Raw genomic sequence first — 19,915 nt, 5'->3', positions numbered from 1 at the left:
CTCACACAAAACCATTGAAATTCCATATATAGTTAGTTGCACTAACTATATATCGCGCACCCGCAATCCACTGCTGATCATGTCACATATTACATCATTCATGACATGGTCAGTGACATCACTGATGACATCACTGATGACATCTCAAATGACATCACTGATGACATCACTGATGACATCTCATTTGACATCATTCTTGTGCTAATACGATAAACCTCTTCAGACTCTAATATAACCTTAGATACACTCAGTGTATACAGACACTCACACACTGTCACTCATCCATGGAGTTACTCACACACCTAGTCAGTCATGCAAAGAAACAATCTCACCTCCATTTCCTTAACTATACAGTTATACACACCTTACTTATTCAAGCATATACTAACACATATTTACTCTCTTACACAATCCCTGATACAAGTTCACAATGATCCATACAGCCACTCACACATTCAGTGGCTCTCATGCACAGTTAATTATATATGCCAACTCTCACATGTACTGTGTTTTACATATGTACTTACTATGACATGTAGCATTGAGATATCCATTCACTCATCAATACACTCATGCACACAGTCAACTGCCCATGTAGCTGTTTCCACATGCACTCTTGAACTCATACACCTAGTGAATCAACTGCTGACACATCTATGCACAGAGTCACACACCTCCCAGCCACCCCCACACAAACTCAATCTCCCATACAAATACTTGGGCAACCAATCAATAACACATATAGCCTCTCGTATAGCTAATGATCAACACATGCAGCAGTTTACATCACAACAGACATACTGATGCACACATTCAGACTGTTTAGTCACTAACCCATGCATTTAGTACGACACATTTATTCACTCACTCACAGTCAGTCACGCACCTACTAAATCCTTCATCCAGACACTTATACATCCACTCATTCTTCAATATATCAAACATATTTAAACTTTACAGAAACACACAGTCACTGGATGATGTCATCAGTGATGTCATCAGTGATGTCATTTGAGATGTCATCAGTGATGTCATCAGTGATGTCATTTGAGATGTCATCAGTGATGTCATCAGTGATGTCATTTGAGATGTCATCAGTGATGTCATCAGTGATGTCACTGACCATGTCATGAATGATGTAATATGTGACATGATCAGCAGTGGATTGCGGGTGCGCGATATATAGTTAGTGCAACTAACTATATATGGAATTTCAATGGTTTTGTGTGAGTAAAATAAGGTTTTTTAAATGCTAATTCCTAACTATATATGGTCTATAACCTATGGTTTTTTCAGTGAATTTTCAAGGTTTTGTAAATGCTAATTCCTAACTATATATGGTCTATAACCTATGGTTTTTTCAGTGAATTTCAATGGTTTTTTAATAGCAAATATCATAAGCTGTCGAATGTCAAGTACGTGGTAAGTGAAAACATTTTCGTGTTTATGCACACTGATCTGCTTTGAATGGTGCCCCCCCCCCCTCATTTCTATTAGGAGTACTCTCTCTTTGCAGATAGTGAAAGGTAGTTAACGCAGGCCTTTGCCCCCATTGTAATCCGTCGTGCCTGCTTCTCTCTCCATTTGATTGATTGTTATCCAAGTATTTACTGTTTTAGAATTAGTTCTCTTTGGTTCATTCTCTATTTACAAACAAACACAGAGTCGCAATACTCTGTTTAGTCTTTGCAGATAACGAAAAATCGTGTAAAAAAAAAGAAAAGGAATCGAGCAAAATCAGTAGGCCACTAATGGGATTTCTTTTTGACCTCGCTAAAATAGAAACATTAGGAACAACCCCTCATGACAAATACAAAACTAGTGAGATGAACTGAACTCCACACAATGATGGCTGCAAAACAGCTCGGCTCCGCCACCCACCCCGCCCAAAATAACGATAAAGAACGGCTGCCATGATTGGTTGCGGAATGACCACGACGGAGCTACGAAATGGTGCTGCTCTCATGCTAACCCCAGCTTCAGTCTGAAACATCCAGAAACACTGTAGACTACCAATTCGATCAGTTCCGGTAGCGCCCCAATGTAACCCGGTAGAGAAGAACTAGCCCTCCCCTCTTTGACTGATGGTTCTTGTTGCCTGTCCCTTCTGTTGTCATTTAACAGAACTATTTAGCCTGCTGAAAGGGGTTGTGTTCCGACCGCTGGTTGGTGGAGACATTTTGACTATATTCTGTACCTGCGTTGTCGCGTAATGCGTCATATGACGCGCCGCGTTAGCGCATCCGGAAGTCATCCGGGGCGCGCAGCGCGTAACGTAAGCATAACAAGTCATGTGACTTGTTAATAAAACTTTTCATTGGTTCATTTTACTTTTCTTATTGTAATGATGAAAGGCTTGGTCATATGACCTAAAAATTACGCTTTTCATTACTTCCGAACATTATTTTTTCTTAAATATATGTTATAATGTTCCAGGCTAATGTACTTTCCCGGAAATTTTACAACTGTCCGGCAAGTAAAATATATTCTTTTTTCGAGAAAAAGAGCGTTTCTTCGTCCCATGGCGGAGCCGTTGAGCAAAAGAGGGTCGACCTGCTGTCTTAGTCGCCGATAAGCCTGAATATGAGATTCTTATCGATCACTTTATGTTGCAGGAATAGAAAACACAACAGCCCTTGACCATTTATCTTTACTGCGTTCCTTCGTATTATACCTTTTACCCTTCATGTAATTGGTCTGCTTTATTTCACTTGCCTTTTAATGATTCTAAAACAGTCACTATTATTAAAAACTTTACCAATGTATATACTACTACCATGTTTTCTTTTAAAAACCTTTATTGTGAAAATTTCATTATACAAATACGAGCCTATAACCACGTGGGCCTGCCACAGAGCAAACTGTAATCGTATATGATGAATAGACATTTACACTGTAGAGGAACGTAACGGGCGAGCCATTAGGTTGCAAGAACTAAGGTGTCTAACAGTTACGGAATCGGTGGACGTACATTTTATAATTAAAATACGACAGGGCCAGTTACAATAAAATTATCTAGATATACATTTGCGGGCAAGTACCATGGGTGACGTTAATTCGAACTTTCAACAGTACAGTAATCAATAACACATCAGAACTTAATATCAATAGGGATGTCGAAATATTCAATCAATTCTCGTCCCCGCCCGCCATGTGCTTCAAAACTGCATACGTATCTCGTGATTTCAAGGTTCTGCAACCAGTACACAACAAGGAGTTACGAGTCCCATTTATTCCGGCGCCATTTTGGGCGAGGACGGGCAGGTCCAGGATATAGTCAAAATGTCTCTACCAACCATCGACTATGATGATGTTCATATGCTGTATTTATTAGAGTAACACTCATCTGTCCACATGAAATTAATTTGCCACAATCTAAACATGTCATTTTAATCTTTCCAAAGTTCTTCTAAATATTTGGGACCGTTTCCCTTGCCTCTGAAGCTCTCAGTGCCACTTCTTTGATGAATGTACTAGCAGGTCAGGGGTTCTCCTCCAAATCTCTCTTTTATGCAGCACTATAATTAATTGGTGCCACCTCTCCATATGATGATGCATGGTATAGTTACCACAACTATATTTTTTTTCGGTTCCTCTGGAGAGTTCATCGTGGCAGATGAAGCGTGTAACGTACCGGGCATTTACCTTTTTTTGCATGTACAGGAAAGGAAAAAAAAATCGAGCGTCCGAGTTCTAAGGTGTCCCAGGGCCATTTTAGTGGACCAGGCCCAAATCCAAAGAACAGGCCGCCATTTTGAGAGTCCTCTTGCAGCCGCCTGTCGCTGTAGCATCAAGAGCAGCCGAAACTCAGCTGAATGGCAACTGAAACGGTAAAGGGGCGCCCCACTACAGCAGACGAGCCTCCACCTAGGAAGGCCCATTCACGCCGGCTCCCCCCCCTTCGGGCACCCCACGCCGTTATTCGGAGCAGTATTGTAGGATGGCCACACCAGTGCGGCAACTTGCTAGACATCACCTCGGTGGTAACCGAATCTCAACGCCTTGTGGTGTCTCCTATTCAGAAAACATTGTTATGCTGCCTTCGACCTATTCGCCGCAAGTGCGCACACAACTCAACTGCATAGCTTGCTAGACACCACCTCGGTGCCATCCGGATCTTGGAATGTCAGCACCTTTTGGTGTCTTCTCTTCAGAAAATATTATTGCGCTGCCTTTGGCCCCATTCGCACATCAGTCCGCTACTGACGCCATCTCACAGGCTAATGGGGCGCCCCACGCCGACTTTCAGCATTGTAGAATAACCACACCAGTACAGCAACTTGCTAGACATCACCTCGGTGCCATCCGGATCTCGGCGCCCCACTGCAGATGAAGTGCCTCTCAACTATGAAACCACCACGGTGACATCCGGATCTTGGCGCGTTGTGCTGCCTTCGGCCTATTCGCACATCGGTCCGCTACTGACGCCATCTCACAGGCTAATGGGGCGACCCACGCCGAGTTTCAGCATTGTAGGATGACCACACCAGTACAGCAACTTGCTAGACATCACCTCGGTGCCATCCGGATCTCGGCGCCCCACTGCAGATGAAGTGCCTCTCAACTATGAAACCACCACGGTGACATCCGGATCTTGGCGCGTTGTGCTGCCTTCGGCCTATTCGCACATCGGTCCGCTACTGACGCCATCTCACAGGCTAATGGGGCGACCCACGCCGAGTTTCAGCATTGTAGGATGACCACACCAGTACAGCAACTTGCTAGACATCACCTCAGTGCCATCCGAATCTTGGCATCTCAACGCCTAGTGGTATCTTCCATACAAAAAATATTGTTACGCTGCCTTTGGCCCCATTCGCACATCAGTCCGCAACTTAGACACCACCTCGGTGCCATCCGGATCTTGGAATGTCAGCACCTTTTGGTGTCTTCTCTTCAGAAAATATTATTGCGCTGCCTTTGGCCCCATTCGCACATCAGTCCGCTACTGACGCCATCTCACAGGCTAATGGGGCGCCCCACGCCGACTTTCAGCATTGTAGAATAACCACACCAGTACAGCAACTTGCTAGACATCACCTCGGTGCCATCCGGATCTCGGCGCCCCACTGCAGATGAAGTGCCTCTCAACTATGAAACCACCACGGTGACATCCAGATCTTGGCGCGTTGTGCTGCCTTCGGCCTATTCGCACATCGGTCCGCTACTGACGCCATCTCACAGGCTAATGGGGCGACCCACGCCGAGTTTCAGCATTGTAGGATGACCACACCAGTACAGCAACTTGCTAGACATCACCTCGGTGCCATCCGGATCTCGGCGCCCCACTGCAGATGAAGTGCCTCTCAACTATGAAACCACCACGGTGACATCCGGATCTTGGCGCGTTGTGCTGCCTTCGGCCTATTCGCACATCGGTCCGCTACTGACGCCATCTCACAGGCTAATGGGGCGACCCACGCCGAGTTTCAGCATTGTAGGATGACCACACCAGTACAGCAACTTGCTAGACATCACCTCAGTGCCATCCGAATCTTGGCATCTCAACGCCTAGTGGTATCTTCCATACAAAAAATATTGTTACGCTGCCTTTGGCCCCATTCGCACATCAGTCCGCAACTTAGACATCACCTCGGTGCCATCCGGATCTTGGCATCTCAGCGCCTTGTGGTGTCAGTCAGAAAATATTGTTGCGCTGCCTTTGGCCCCATTCGCACATCGGTCCGCTACTGACGCCATCTCACAGGCCAACGGGGCGCCCCACGCCGACTTTCAACATTGTAGGATGGCCACAGAAGTGCGACAACTTACTAGACACCACCTCGGTGCCATCCGGATCTTGGCGCGTTGTGCTGCCTTCGGCCTATTCGCACATCGGTCCACTACTGACGCAAACTCACAGGCCAACGGGGCGCCCCACGCCGACTTTCAGCATTGTAGGATGGCCACACCAGTGCTGCAACTTGCTGGACACCACCTCGGTGCCATCCGGATCTTGGCGCGTTGTATTGCCTTCGGCCTATTCGCACATCAGTCCGCTACTGACGCCGCCTCACGTGCCAACGTATTTTCTCCGCATTTTATACCCTATGCCGCATAACAGGTCATGTGACTTGTTTATAAAACTTTTCATTGGTTCATTTTACTTTTGGTTTCCTAATGATGGAAGGCTTGATCATATGACCTAAAAACAATCGTATTTGCGATAAACCTTGATAATAGCAAGGTTTATCTGCGATAATTTCTGACGGTAAAAAAATCTTTGCTAAGCATCGTTAGGGATAAATATCGCTTACTTTGGTAATATGCCCAAACGTCTGTTAACGTTCGATTCGAAGGAAATCAGGAAGTGTTGAAAAACATTGTCTGCGCCATCTTGTCTTTTTTCAAATGCCACACTTTTGTCGTGCACGGCAGCCATTTTAGATGCCTTGACTAGACCCACTCTGTGCACGCTGTCGATCCTTAGCATGGCTCCCCACCCTCGCAAGCATCTCCCCCAGGCAGTGGTCTCCCCCGCTCTCTGTCTTATGCATGGGTAATAAACCTCCCCCCATCTGCGCTGCTCTTCCCTGAGAATCACACCCTGTGCCCGCCCGACACCTCCCTTTCGCCCTATTCACTACCGCACCCTCTGACACTCCTTTTCCTCTGTGTCCGATTGTCCAGGCTGGTCCTAGGGTATCAGCTAGCCCTGCAGATGTAGTTTATGGCCCCAGCTGTAAAGAATCACCCCTCTTCAAAGGAGTTATAGTAGATCAAGGCCCACACTCGATGAGATCCGTCACAGCAGAAGCGTTGCTATTATCTGAAAACCATCCTGTATTGTGATTGGGGAGGGGACCGAGCCTGAAGCGGAAGATTCCAGGGATGACTCTTTGTACATCAAAGTTTTTACAATTATGTGTCACATTAAAAATATATAGCACTCCGACAAAGTAGTAAGATTATAAAACTTTAATAATTTATAAATATATACAAGAAAACAAAAATAGTAATAACATATAAACATTTTTAGTGAAAAACAACGAAGTAGCGGTCGGCTGTGCGAATAGTCCCAACGCAGCACAACGTCCAGATTTCCGGCGTGGGGCGTCGCGGGGGGTGGGTCATCAGTAGCAAACTGTTGTGCGAATAGTTCCAAGGCAGCAGAACGATGGCACCAAGGTGATGTCCAGTAAGTTGCCGCACTGGTTTTGGTATCCTACAATGCTGCTCCGAATAACGGCGTGGGGCGCCCCGTGGGAGGCGGCGTGAACGGGCCTCTCCAGGTGGAGTGTCATCTGTTGTAGTGGGGCGCCCCTTTACCGTTTCAGTTGCCATTCCGTCCGTTTTTGGTCCACTGTGTCAAAAGCCGCAATTCAGCTGAGTTGCGCCCACTCTTGCGGTGCAGCGATAGGCGGCTGTCACAGGACTCTCAAAATGGCGGCAGGCTCTTTCCTTTTTGGGCCTGGTCCACTGAAATGGCGCTGGGACACCTTGGAAATCGGACGCTTGTCTGCTAGGTCTTGGACCCCATTCTCAAAAGCGTCCCCTCCGCCTTGAGGATTCATCAAAAGTTTTGGGGGCCCCCGACTCCTGTAGGCTTCTGGTGGGGAGCGGTTGCCATGATTGCTCGCGGAATGACCACGACGGAGCTACGAGATGGTGGTGCTCTCATGCTGACGCCAGCTTCAGTCTGAAACATCCAGAAACAAGGTGGGGCTTTCATCGTTTGGGAAAAAAAAAAGTTTTCATCCAATGAAAAGTGTTGTTTTTAGGTCATATGATCAAGCCTTCCATCATTAGGAAACCAAAAGTAAAATGAACCAATGAAAAGTTTTATAAACAAGTCACATGACCTGTTATGCGGCATAGGGTATAAAATGCGGAGAAAATACGTTGGCACGTGAGGCGGCGTCAGTAGCGGACCGATGTGCGAATAGGCCGAAGGCAATACAACGCGCCAAGATCCGGATGGCACCGAGGTGGTGTCCAGCAAGTTGCAGCACTGGTGTGGCCATCCTACAATGCTGAAAGTCGGCGTGGGGCGCCCCGTTGGCCTGTGAGTTTGCGTCAGTAGCGGACCGATGTGCGAATAGGCCGAAGGCAGCAGAACGCGCCAAGATCCGGATGGCACCGAGGTGGTGTCTAGTAAGTTGCCGCACTGGTGTGGCCATCCTACAATGTTGAAAGTCGGCGTGGGGCGCCCCGTTGGCCTGTGAGATGGCGGCAGTAGCGGACCGATGTGCGAATGGGGCCAAAGGCAGCGCAACAATATTTTCGGAATAGAAGACACCACAAGGCGCTGAGATGCCAAGATCCGGATGGCACCGAGGTGGTGTCTAGCAAGTTGTGGCACTGGTGTGGCCATCCTACAATGGTAAAAGTCGGCGTGGGGCGCCCTGTTGGCCTGTGAGATGGTGTCAGTAGCGGACTGATGTGCGAATGGGGCCAAAGGCAGCGCAACAATATTTTCTGACTGACACCACAAGGCGCTGAGATGCCAAGATCCGGATGGCACCGAGGTGATGTCTAAGTTGCGGACCGATGTGCGAATGGGGCCAAAGGCAGCGCAACAATATTTTCTGTATGGAAGATACCACTAGGCGTTGAGATGCCAATATCCGAATGGCACCGAGGTGATGTCTAGCAAGTTGCTGTACTGGTGTGGTCATCCTACAATGCTGAAACTCGGCGTGGGGCGCCCCATTAGTCTGTGAGATGGCGTCAGTAGCGGACCGATGTGCGAATAGGCCGAAGGCAGCACAACACGCCAAGATCCGGATGTCACCGTGGTGGTTTCATAGTTGAGAGGCACTTCATCTGCAGTGGGGCGCCGAGATCCGGATGGCACCGAGGTGATGTCTAGCAAGTTGCTGTACTGGTGTGGTCATCCTACAATGCTGAAACTCGGCGTGGGGCACCCCATTAGCCTGTGAGATGGCGTCAGTAGCGGACCGATGTGCGAATAGGCCGAAGGCAGCACAACGCGCCAAGATCCGGATGTCACCGTGGTGGTTTCATAGTTGAGAGGCACTTCATCTGCAGTGGGGCGCCGAGATCCGGATGGCACCGAGGTGATGTCTAGCAAGTTGCTGTACTGGTGTGGTCATCCTACAATGCTGAAACTCGGCGTGGGGCGCCCCATTAGCCTGTGAGATGGCGTCAGTAGCGGACCGATGTGCGAATAGGCCGAAGGCAGCACAACGCGCCAAGATCCGGATGTCACCGTGGTGGTTTCATAGTTGAGAGGCACTTCATCTGCAGTGGGGCGCCGAGATCCGGATGGCACCGAGGTGATGTCTAGCAAGTTGCTGTACTGGTGTGGTCATCCTACAATGCTGAAAGTCGGCATGGGGCGCCCCATTAGCCTGTGAGATGGCGTCAGTAGCGGACCGATGTGCGAATGGGGCCAAAGGCAGCGCAACAATATTTTCTGAAGAGAAGACACCAAAAGGCGCTGAGATTCCAAGATCCGGATGGCACCGAGGTGGTGTCTAGCAAGCTATGCAGTTGAGTTGTGTGCGCACTTGCGGCGAATAGGTCGAAGGCAGCATAACAATGTTTTCTGAATAGAAGACACCACAAGGCGTTGAGATTCGTTTACCACCGAGGTGATGTCTAGCAAGTTGCCGCACTGGTGTGGCCATCCTACAATACTGCTCCGAATAACGGCGTGGGGTGCCCGAAGGGGGGGGGGGGGGGAGGCGGCGTGAACGGGCCTTCCTAGGTGGAGGCTCGTCTGCTGTAGTGGGGCACCCCTTTACCGTTTCAGTTGCCATTCAGCTGAGTTTCGGCTGCTCTTGATGCTACAGCAACAGGCGGCTGCAACAGGACTCTCACAATGGCGGCCTGTTCTTTGGATTTGGGCCTGGTCCACTAAAATGGCCCTGGGACACCTTAGAACTCGGACGCTCGATTTTTTTTCCTTTCCTGTACATGCAAAAAAAGGTAAATGCCCGGTACGTTACACGCTTCATCTGCCACGATGAACTCTCCAGAGGAACCGAAAAAAAATATAGTTATGGTAACTATACCATGCATCGTCATATGGAGAGGTGGCACCAATTAATTATAGTGCTGCATAAAAGAGAGATTTGGAGGAGAACCCCTGACCTGCTAGTACATTCATCAAAGAAGTGGCACTGACAGCATCAGAGGCAAGGGAAACGGTCCCAAATATTTAGAAGAACTTTGGAAAGATTAAAATGACATGTTTAGATTTTGGCAAATTAATTTCATGTGGACAGATGAGTGTTACTCTAATAAATACAGCAAATGAACATCATCATAGTCGATGGTTGGTAGAGACATTTTGACTATATCCTGGACCTGCCCGTCCTCGCCCAAAATGGCGCCGGAATAAATGGGACTCGTAACTCCTTGTTGTGTACTGGTTGCAGAACCTTGAAATCACGAGATACGTATGCAGTTTTGAAGCACATGGCGGGCGGGGACGAGAATTGATTGAATATTTCGACATCCCTATTGATATTAAGTTCTGATGTGTTATTGATTACTGTACTATTGAAAGTTCGAATTAACGTCACCCATGGTACTTGCCCGCAAATGTATATCTAGATAATTTTATTGTAACTGGCCCTGTCGTATTTTAATTATAAAATGTACGTCCACCGATTCCGTAACTGTTAGACACCTTAGTTCTTGCAACCTAATGGCCGCCCGTTACGTTCCTCTACAGTGTAAATGTCTACTCATCATATACGATTACAGTTTGCTCCGTGGCAGGCCCACGTGGTTATAGGCTCGTATTTGTATAATGAAATTTTCACAATAAAGGTTTTTAAAAGAAAACATGGTAGTAGTATATACATTGGTAAAGTTTTTAATAATAGTCACTGTTTTAGAATCATTAAAAGGCAAGTGTAATAAAGCAGACCAATTACATGAAGGGTAAAAGGTATAATACGAAGGAACGCAGTAAAGATGAATGGTCAAGGGCTGTTGTGTTTTCTATTCCTGCAACATAAAGTGATCGATAAGAATCTCATATTCAGGCGTATCGGCGACTAAGACAGCAGGTCGACCCTCTTTTGCTCAACGGCTCCGTCATGGGACGAAGAAACGCTCTTTTTCTCGAAAAAAGAATATATTTTACTTGCAGGACAGTTGTAAATTTTCCGGGAAAGTACATTAGCCTGGAACATTATAACATATATTTAAGAAAAAATAATGTTCGGAAGTAATAAAAAGCGTAATTTTTAGGTCATATGACCAAGCCTTTCATCATTAGAATAAGAAAAGTAAAATGAACCAATGAAAAGTTTTATTAACAAGTCACATGACTTGTTATGCTTACGTTACGCGCTGCGCGCCCCGGATGACTTCCGGATGCGCTAACGCGGCGCGTCATATGACGCATTACGCGACAACGCAGGTCCAGAATATAGTCAAAATGTCTCCACCAACCAGCGGTCGGAACACAACCCCTTTCAGCAGGCTAAATAGTTCTGTTAAATGACAACAGAAGGGACAGGCAACAAGAACCATCAGTCAAAGAGGGGAGGGCTAGTTCTTCTCTACCGGGTTACATTGGGGCACTACCGGAACTGATCGAATTGGTAGTCTACAGTGTTTCTGGATGTTTCAGACTGAAGCTGGGGTTAGCATGAGAGCAGTACCATTTCGTAGCTCCGTCGTGGCCATTCCGCAACCAATCATGGCAGCCGCTCTTTATCGTTATTTTGGGCGGGGTGGGTGGCGGAGCCGAGCTGTTTTGCAGCCATCATTGTGTGGAGTTCAGTTCATTTCACTAGTTTTGTATTTGTCATGAGGGGTTGTTCCTAATGTTTCTATTTTAGCGAGGTCAAAAAGAGATCCCGTTAGTGGCCTACTGATTTTGCTCGATTCCTTTTCTTTTTTTTTTTACACGATTTTTCGTTATCTGCAAAGACTAAACAGAGTATTGCGACTCTGTGTTTGTTTGTAAATAGAGAATGAACCAAAGAGAACCAATTCTAAAACAGTAAATACTTGGATAACAATCAATCAAATGGAGAGAGAAGCAGGCACGACGTATTACAACGGGGGCAAAGGCCTGCGTTAACTACCCTTCACTATGTGCAAAGAGAGAGTACTCCTAATAGAAATGAGGGGGGGGGGCACCATTCAAAGCAGATCAGTGTGTATAAACACGAAAATGTTTTCACTTACCACGTACTTGACATTCGACAGCTTATGATATTTGCTATTAAAAAACCATTGAAATTCACTGAAAAAACCATAGGTTATAGATCATATATAGTTAGGAATTAGCATTTACAAAACCTTGAAAATTCACTGAAAAAACCATAGGTTATAGACCATATATAGTTAGGAATTAGCATTTAAAAAACCTTATTTTACTCACACAAAACCATTGAAATTCCATATATAGTTAGTTGCACTAACTATATATCGCGCACCCGCAATCCACTGCTGATGATGTCACATATTACATCATTCATGACATGGTCAGTGACATCACTGATGACATCACTGATGACATCTCAAATGACATCACTGATAACATCTCAAATGACATCACTGATGACATCTCAAATGACATCATTGATGACATCACTGATGACATCTCATTTGACATCAATGACCACATCACTAATGATATCATTCATGTGACAATACAATGCATCTCCTCACACTTTAATATAACCTCTGTTACACCCAGTGTTAAATACAGAGTATAATTTTTGAAACCATTGACACACCAATACTAGTTACTACATACGCACTCAGTGATTCCTATGTTTACACAAACATTCACTCATTTACCCATACAATCATTCATACATACAATCACTCATCTTTACAACACTATCATATGCACTCATACACCTATACAGACTCTCACACACTGTCACTCATCCATGGAGTTACTCACACACCTAGTCAGTCCTGTAAATAATCAATCACACTTCCATTTTCTAATCTATACAGTTAAACATAGAGCACCTTACATTTTGAAACATATACTAACACATACTTACTCTCTTATACAATCATTGATACAAGTACACATTGATCTGCACAGAGTCACACACCTCCCAGCCAGCCACACACACACTCAGTCTCCCATACAAATACTTGGGCAATCAATCAATAACCCATATAGCCACTCATATAGCTACTGATCAACACATGCAGCAGCTTGCACAACAACAGACATACTGATGCACACTTTCAGACAGTTTAGTCACTAACCCATGCATTCAGTAAGACGCATTTAATCACTCACTCATACAGTCAACCACGCACCTACTAAAACCTTCATTCAGACACTTATACATCCACTCATTCTTCAATATGTAAAACATATTTAAACTTTACAGAAACACACAGTCACTGGATGATGTCATCAGTGATGTCATCAGTGATGTCATTTGAGATGTCATCAGTGATGTCATCAGTGATGTCACTGACCATGTCATGAATGATGTAATATGTGACATGATCAGCAGTGGATTGCGGGTGCGCGATATATAGTTAGTGCAACTAACTATATATGGAATTTCAATGGTTTTGTGTGAGTAAAATAAGGTTTTTTAAATGCTAATTCCTAACTATATATGGTGTATAACCTATGGTTTTTTCAGTGAATTTTCAAGGTTTTGTAAATGCTAATTCCTAACTATATATGATCTATACCTATGTTTTTTTCAGTGAATATATATATATATATATATATATATATATATATATATATATATATATATATATATATATATTCACTGAAAAAAACATAGGTTATAATCATATTAGCATTTACAAAACCTTGAAAATTCACTGAAAAAACCATAGGTTATACACCATATATAGTTAGGAATTAGCATTTAAAAAACCTTATTTTACTCACACAAAACCATTGAAATTCCATATATAGTTAAATGCTAATTCCTAACTATATATGATCTATACCTATGTTTTTTTCAGTGAATATATATATATATATATATATATATATATATATATATATATATATATATATATATATATATATTCACTGAAAAAAACATAGGTTATAGATCATATATAGTTAGGAATTAGCATTTACAAAACCTTGAAAATTCACTGAAAAAACCATAGGTTATACACCATATATAGTTAGGAATTAGCATTTAAAAAACCTTATTTTACTCACACAAAACCATTGAAATTCCATATATAGTTAGTTGCACTAACTATATATCGCACACCCGCAATCCACTGCTGATCATGTCACATATTACATCATTCATGACATGGTCAGTGACATCACTGATGACATCACTGATGACATCTCAAATGACATCACTGATGACATCACCGATGACATCTCAAATGACATCACTGATGACATCACTGATGACATCACTGATGACATCACTGATGACATCTCAAATAACATCACTGATGACAATCACATCACTGATGACATCATTCATGTGATAATACGATGAACCTCTTCAGACTCTAATATAACCTTATATACACTCAGTGAAAACAGACACTCACAGACTGTCACTCATCCAAGGAGTTACTCACACACCTAGTCAGTCATGCAAAGAATCAATCACACCTCCATTTCCTCAACTATACAGTTATACACACCTTACTTATTGAAACATATACTAACACATATTTACTCACTTATACAATCCTGGATACAAGTTCACAATGATCCATACAGCCACTCACACATTCACTGGCTCTTATGCACAGTTATTTATATATGTCAACTCTCACATGTACTGTGTTTTACATATGTACTTACTTTGACATGTAGCACTGAGATATCCATTCACTCACCAATACACTCATGCACACAGTCAACCGCCCATACAGATGTTTCCACATGCACTTTTGAACCCATACACCTAGTGAATCAACTGCTCACACATCTATGCAGAGAGTCATACACCTCCCAGCCACCCATAAACACTCTCAGTCTCCCATACAATTACTTGGGCAACCAATTAATGACCCATATAGTTAATCATATAGCTACTGATCAACACATGCAGCAGTTTACAGAACAACAGACATAATGATGCACAAATTAAGACAGTTTAGTCACTAACCCATGCACTCAGTGAGACACATTTAATCACTCACTCATACAGTCAGTCATGCACCTACTAAATCCTTTGTTCAGACACTTATACATCCACTCATTCTTCAATATGTAAGACATATTTTAACTTTACAGAAACATACAGTCACTGGATGTTGTCATCAGTGATGTCATCAGTGATGTCATTTGAGATGTCATCAGTGATGTCATCAGTGATGTCATTTGAGATGTCATCAGTGATGTCATCAGTGATGTCACTGACCATGTCATGAATGATGTAATATGTGACATGATCAGCAGTGGATTGCGGGTGCGCGATATATAGTTAGTACAACTAACTATATATGGAATTTCAATGGTTTTGTGTGAGTAAAATAAGGTTTTTTAAATGCTAATTCCTAACTATATATGGTGTATAACCTATGGTTTTTTCAGTGAATTTTCAAGGTTTTGTAAATGCTAATTCCTAACTATATATGGTCTATAACCTATGGTTTTTTCAGTGAATATATATATATATATATATATTGCAACACGTATGAACTCAATAAAGTTGAAAGAACGGCAAGCACTCAGGTATCCGATTTGGTGTGTTCTTTAATGCAAACCCCCCTCACCCCAGACAAAAAATAAATAAATATATATATATATATATATATATATATATATATATATATTATGCTGCACTCCTGGTCTCCTTTTCTTAGTTCGAAAATAACCAGAGTCGAGGCCCCATTGTAATTAAACAGTGCTTCAGTTTATTTGGCACAAGAATAACCAAATAAACTGAAGCACTGTTTAATTACATTGGGGCCTCGACTCTGGTTATTTTCAAACTAAGAAAAGGAGACCAGGAGTGCAGCATAATATTTAGGGGCTGGCGAACCCCGTCGAGTCAACCAATCAACAAAGGGAGAGATAGGGTTAAATGGGCACTCCCACCCCCTCCTGAGTTCTATGGGGCGTGGTTCACTTCTTGTACAAACTTCTAGGTTCCTCGTAACAGAGGTAATTCCCCAGACTTATTAGTTTGTTTCTTTTAATGCACTTTTTTTATACATAGTGCTATTTTTAACTTTCACCGCCTTTGGCAGGGTGGGCCTTAGCGCGCCCACACCTGTTAAGGTGACACTCACAAACTGGTCCTGAAGAAAGCCCTGTAAAGTCACACATACCACGGGCAGAAACATGTTGACCTCTCTTTAATAGGGAAACACAAGTATATTCTATTTGGTTAGTTCTCCCTACACATAATTAATTTTTAATATGTCAGGTTGACCAGCCAATAAATGATTTTTTGGTACAACCCTGGACATTTTTAAATTCACTTAACTTTTTTCACACTTTACCCTCACAAGAACCTGCTCCGCAGTCTCCTGGAGTCGCAGCACACCGGGGAGGTATTCGATCTCTCCCTGTGGACCTGATGATGAAGCATGTCACCACTAGGGTGAGTGAGGGTTTCTTGAAAAAATCTTGTATTTTTTCGTGAAATTGGTCTGTGTATCTGACCACTTACAACTGGCCTCGAATCTTATGTGCTACAACGCTTCTCTGAGGGACACTCTTCTTTTGTTTATCTGAACCCTGTCGAGTGCCCGCCATTGGAAGCGGTCGAAGCACGCCATCTGTGTGTGTTCATATATATATATATATTCACTGAAAAAACCATAGGTTATAGACCATATATAGTTAGGAATTAGCATTTACAAAACCTTGAAAATTCACTGAAAAAACCATAGGTTATAGACCATATATAGTTAGGAATTAGCATTTACAAAACCTTGAAAATTCACTGAAAAAACCATAGGTTATAGACCATATATAGTTAGGAATTAGCATTTAAAAAACCTTATTTTACTCACACAAAACCATTGAAATTCCATATATAGTTAGTTGCACTAACTATATATCGCGCACCCGCAATCCACTGCTGATGATGTCACATATTACATCATTCATGACATGGTCAGTGACATCACTGATGACATCACTGATGACATCATCCAGTGACTGTGTGTTTCTGTAAAGTTTAAATATGTTTTACATATTGAAGAATGAGTAGATGTAGAAGTGTCTGGATGAAGGATTTAGTAGGTGCGTGACTGACTGTATGAGTGAGTGATTAAATGTGTCTCACTGAGTGCATGGGTTAGTGACTAAACTGTCTTAATTTGTGCATCATTATGTCTGTTGTTCTGTAAACTGCTGCATGTGTTGATCAGTAGCTATATGAGTAACTATATGGGTTATTGATTGATTGCCCAAGTATTTGTATGGGAGACTGAGTGTGTGTGTGGCTGGCTGGGAGGTGTGTGACTCTGTGCAGATCAATGTGTACTTGTATCAATGATTGTATAAGAGAGTAATTATGTGTTAGTATATGTTTCAAAATGTAAGGTGCTCTATGTTTAACTGTATAGATTAGAAAATGGAAGTGTGATTGATTCTTTACAGGACTGACTAGGTGTGTGAGTAACTCCATGGATGAGTGACAGAGTGTGAGAGTCTGTATAGGTGTATGAGTGCATATGATAGTGTTGTAAAGATGAGTGATTGTATGTATGAATGATTGTATGGGTAAATGAGTGAATGTGTGTGTAAACATAGGAATCACTGAGTGCGTATGTAGTAACTAGTATTGGTGTGTCAATGGTTTCAAAAATTATACTCTGTATTTAACACTGGGTGTAACAGAGGTTATATTAAAGTGTGAGGAGATGCATTGTATTGTCACATGAATGATATCATCAGTGATGTGGTCATTGATGTCAAATGAGATGTCATCAGTGATGTCATCAGTGATGTCATTTGAGATGTCATCAGTGATGTCATCAGTGATGTCACTGACCATGTCATGAATGATGTAATATGTGACATCATCAGCAGTGGATTGCGGGTGCGCGATATATAGTTAGTGCAACTAACTATATATGGAATTTCAATGGTTTTGTGTGAGTAAAATAAGGTTTTTTAAATGCTAATTCCTAACTATAAATGGTCTATAACCTATGGTTTTTTCAGTGAATTTTCAAGGTTTTGTAAATGCTAATTCCTAACTATATATGGTCTATAACCTATGGTTTTTTCAGTGAATTTTCAAGGTTTTGTAAATGCTAATTCCTAACTATATATGGTCTATAACCTATGGTTTTTTCAGTGAATTTCAATGGTTTTTTAATAGCAAATATCATAAGCTGTCGAATGTCAAGTACGTGGTAAGTAAAAACATTTTCGTGTTTATGCACACTGATCTGCTTTGAATGCTGCCCCCCACCCCTCATTTCTATTAGGAGTACTCTCTCTTTGCAGATAGTGAAGGGTAGTTAACGCAGCCCTTTGCCCCCTTTGTAATCCGTCGTGCCTGCTTCTCTTTCCATTTGATTGATTGTTCTCTTTGGTTCATTCTCTATTTACAAACAAGCACAGAGTCGCAATACTCTGTTTAGTCTTTGCAGATAGCGAAAAATCGTGTAAAAAAACAAAAGGAATCGAGCAAAATCAGTAGGCCACTAATGGGATCTCTTTTTGACCTCGCTAAAATAGAAACATTAGGAACAACCTGTTGAAAATAGCAATGCGTATGTATATAAGCGGCGTTCATTTGTGTTCACAGTACCCCTTGTTGATTGTTTCAATCGAGCATTGAATTGTTCGAAGTTAATTCTCTTAAGGATCTTCTCTACCTGCAAACGAGGAAGAATAGGAATATTCTCTCTCCCTTTGCAGATAGTGAAGGGTAGGTAACGCAAGCCTTTAACACGTCATACCTATTTCATTCCTCATTGATTGATTGATTGTCCGAACATTGACTGTTTGGGAATTAGTTCTTTTTGGAGGTATTCCCTGTTTGCAAATAAACGTAGGAAAATCTTTGCAAGTAGTGAAAGGGTACGTAATGCGGACCGTTCTCCCCCGTTGTAATCTGTCATGCCTATCTACTCCCCACTGATTGATGCACCTTTTTCACCCGGACCATTTACTAGAGATACGTCATCTGGCCCGACCAGAGAGCACCCCTAGTGAAAAGGACATATGCAATAATAACGAAGTGATCACTGTATCCTGTTAACAGAAACTTTACCATGAAACAACCTGGAAAGAAAAAAATAGGAAAACGAAAATCAGTAGGCCACTGATGAACATGAACTTTTATTAAACAACGAACAAAGAAACGATAACATAACGTAATGATAAAACCTATTAATGTCCTAGAAACAAGAAAACGTTAAAATATGCCAGTGGTGAGAGACCAGAAAAACAGTAAGAGAAACCAAATCACCCCTCGTTGTCCCACCGCCTGCCACGCCAAAAAAATCGATAGACTAGGGAAAATGCAAGTCAGTAGAACATCCACCCCCACTCTGGAAACTTCCAAGGTGGGGCAGGGTTCCGGCTACGCCCAGCCGGGAGCAGCCCATATAAGGCAGGTCCTGCTGCCACGCCTCGGCCAGGAGATCCTAACGTAGGGTGTAGCCGAAGGAGAGGCCGAGGCCAGCGGGACCCGGCCAGGGGATTGCCTTTACAACGCTGAACAGTTGCAGGGGGGGGGAATGTCTCCTCGACCCTCCCCTCTCTCTCCCAGTCCGGCCACGGTGGCCCTTGAGAGTTGCAGGTAGTCCCGCCACATGCTCTTCCGGTCCGACCACCAACGGTCGGGGGGCCGAGGCCGACGGGATCCGGCTGCAGCCGATAAACCAAGAAACCCGTTCATGGGGCCAGAGCCAGGGGCGTCCGGCCGACATCCACCGGAAGCCCGGCCCGAAGACGGACGGGACACTTCTTTCTTTTATAATGGCTGCGACAACACTGGGGGGGGATGTCTTGCACATGCCTCCGACCCCCCCCTCGTCCTCATCGCCTGGTCCGGCCATAACAAATCTCAAGCGAGACGCCGTGGGG

Source organism: Lissotriton helveticus, chromosome 6 (genome assembly GCF_964261635.1).
Source record: "Lissotriton helveticus chromosome 6, aLisHel1.1, whole genome shotgun sequence".
NCBI lineage: Eukaryota > Metazoa > Chordata > Amphibia > Caudata > Salamandridae > Lissotriton > Lissotriton helveticus.
This window is presented reverse-complemented; position numbering follows the sequence as displayed.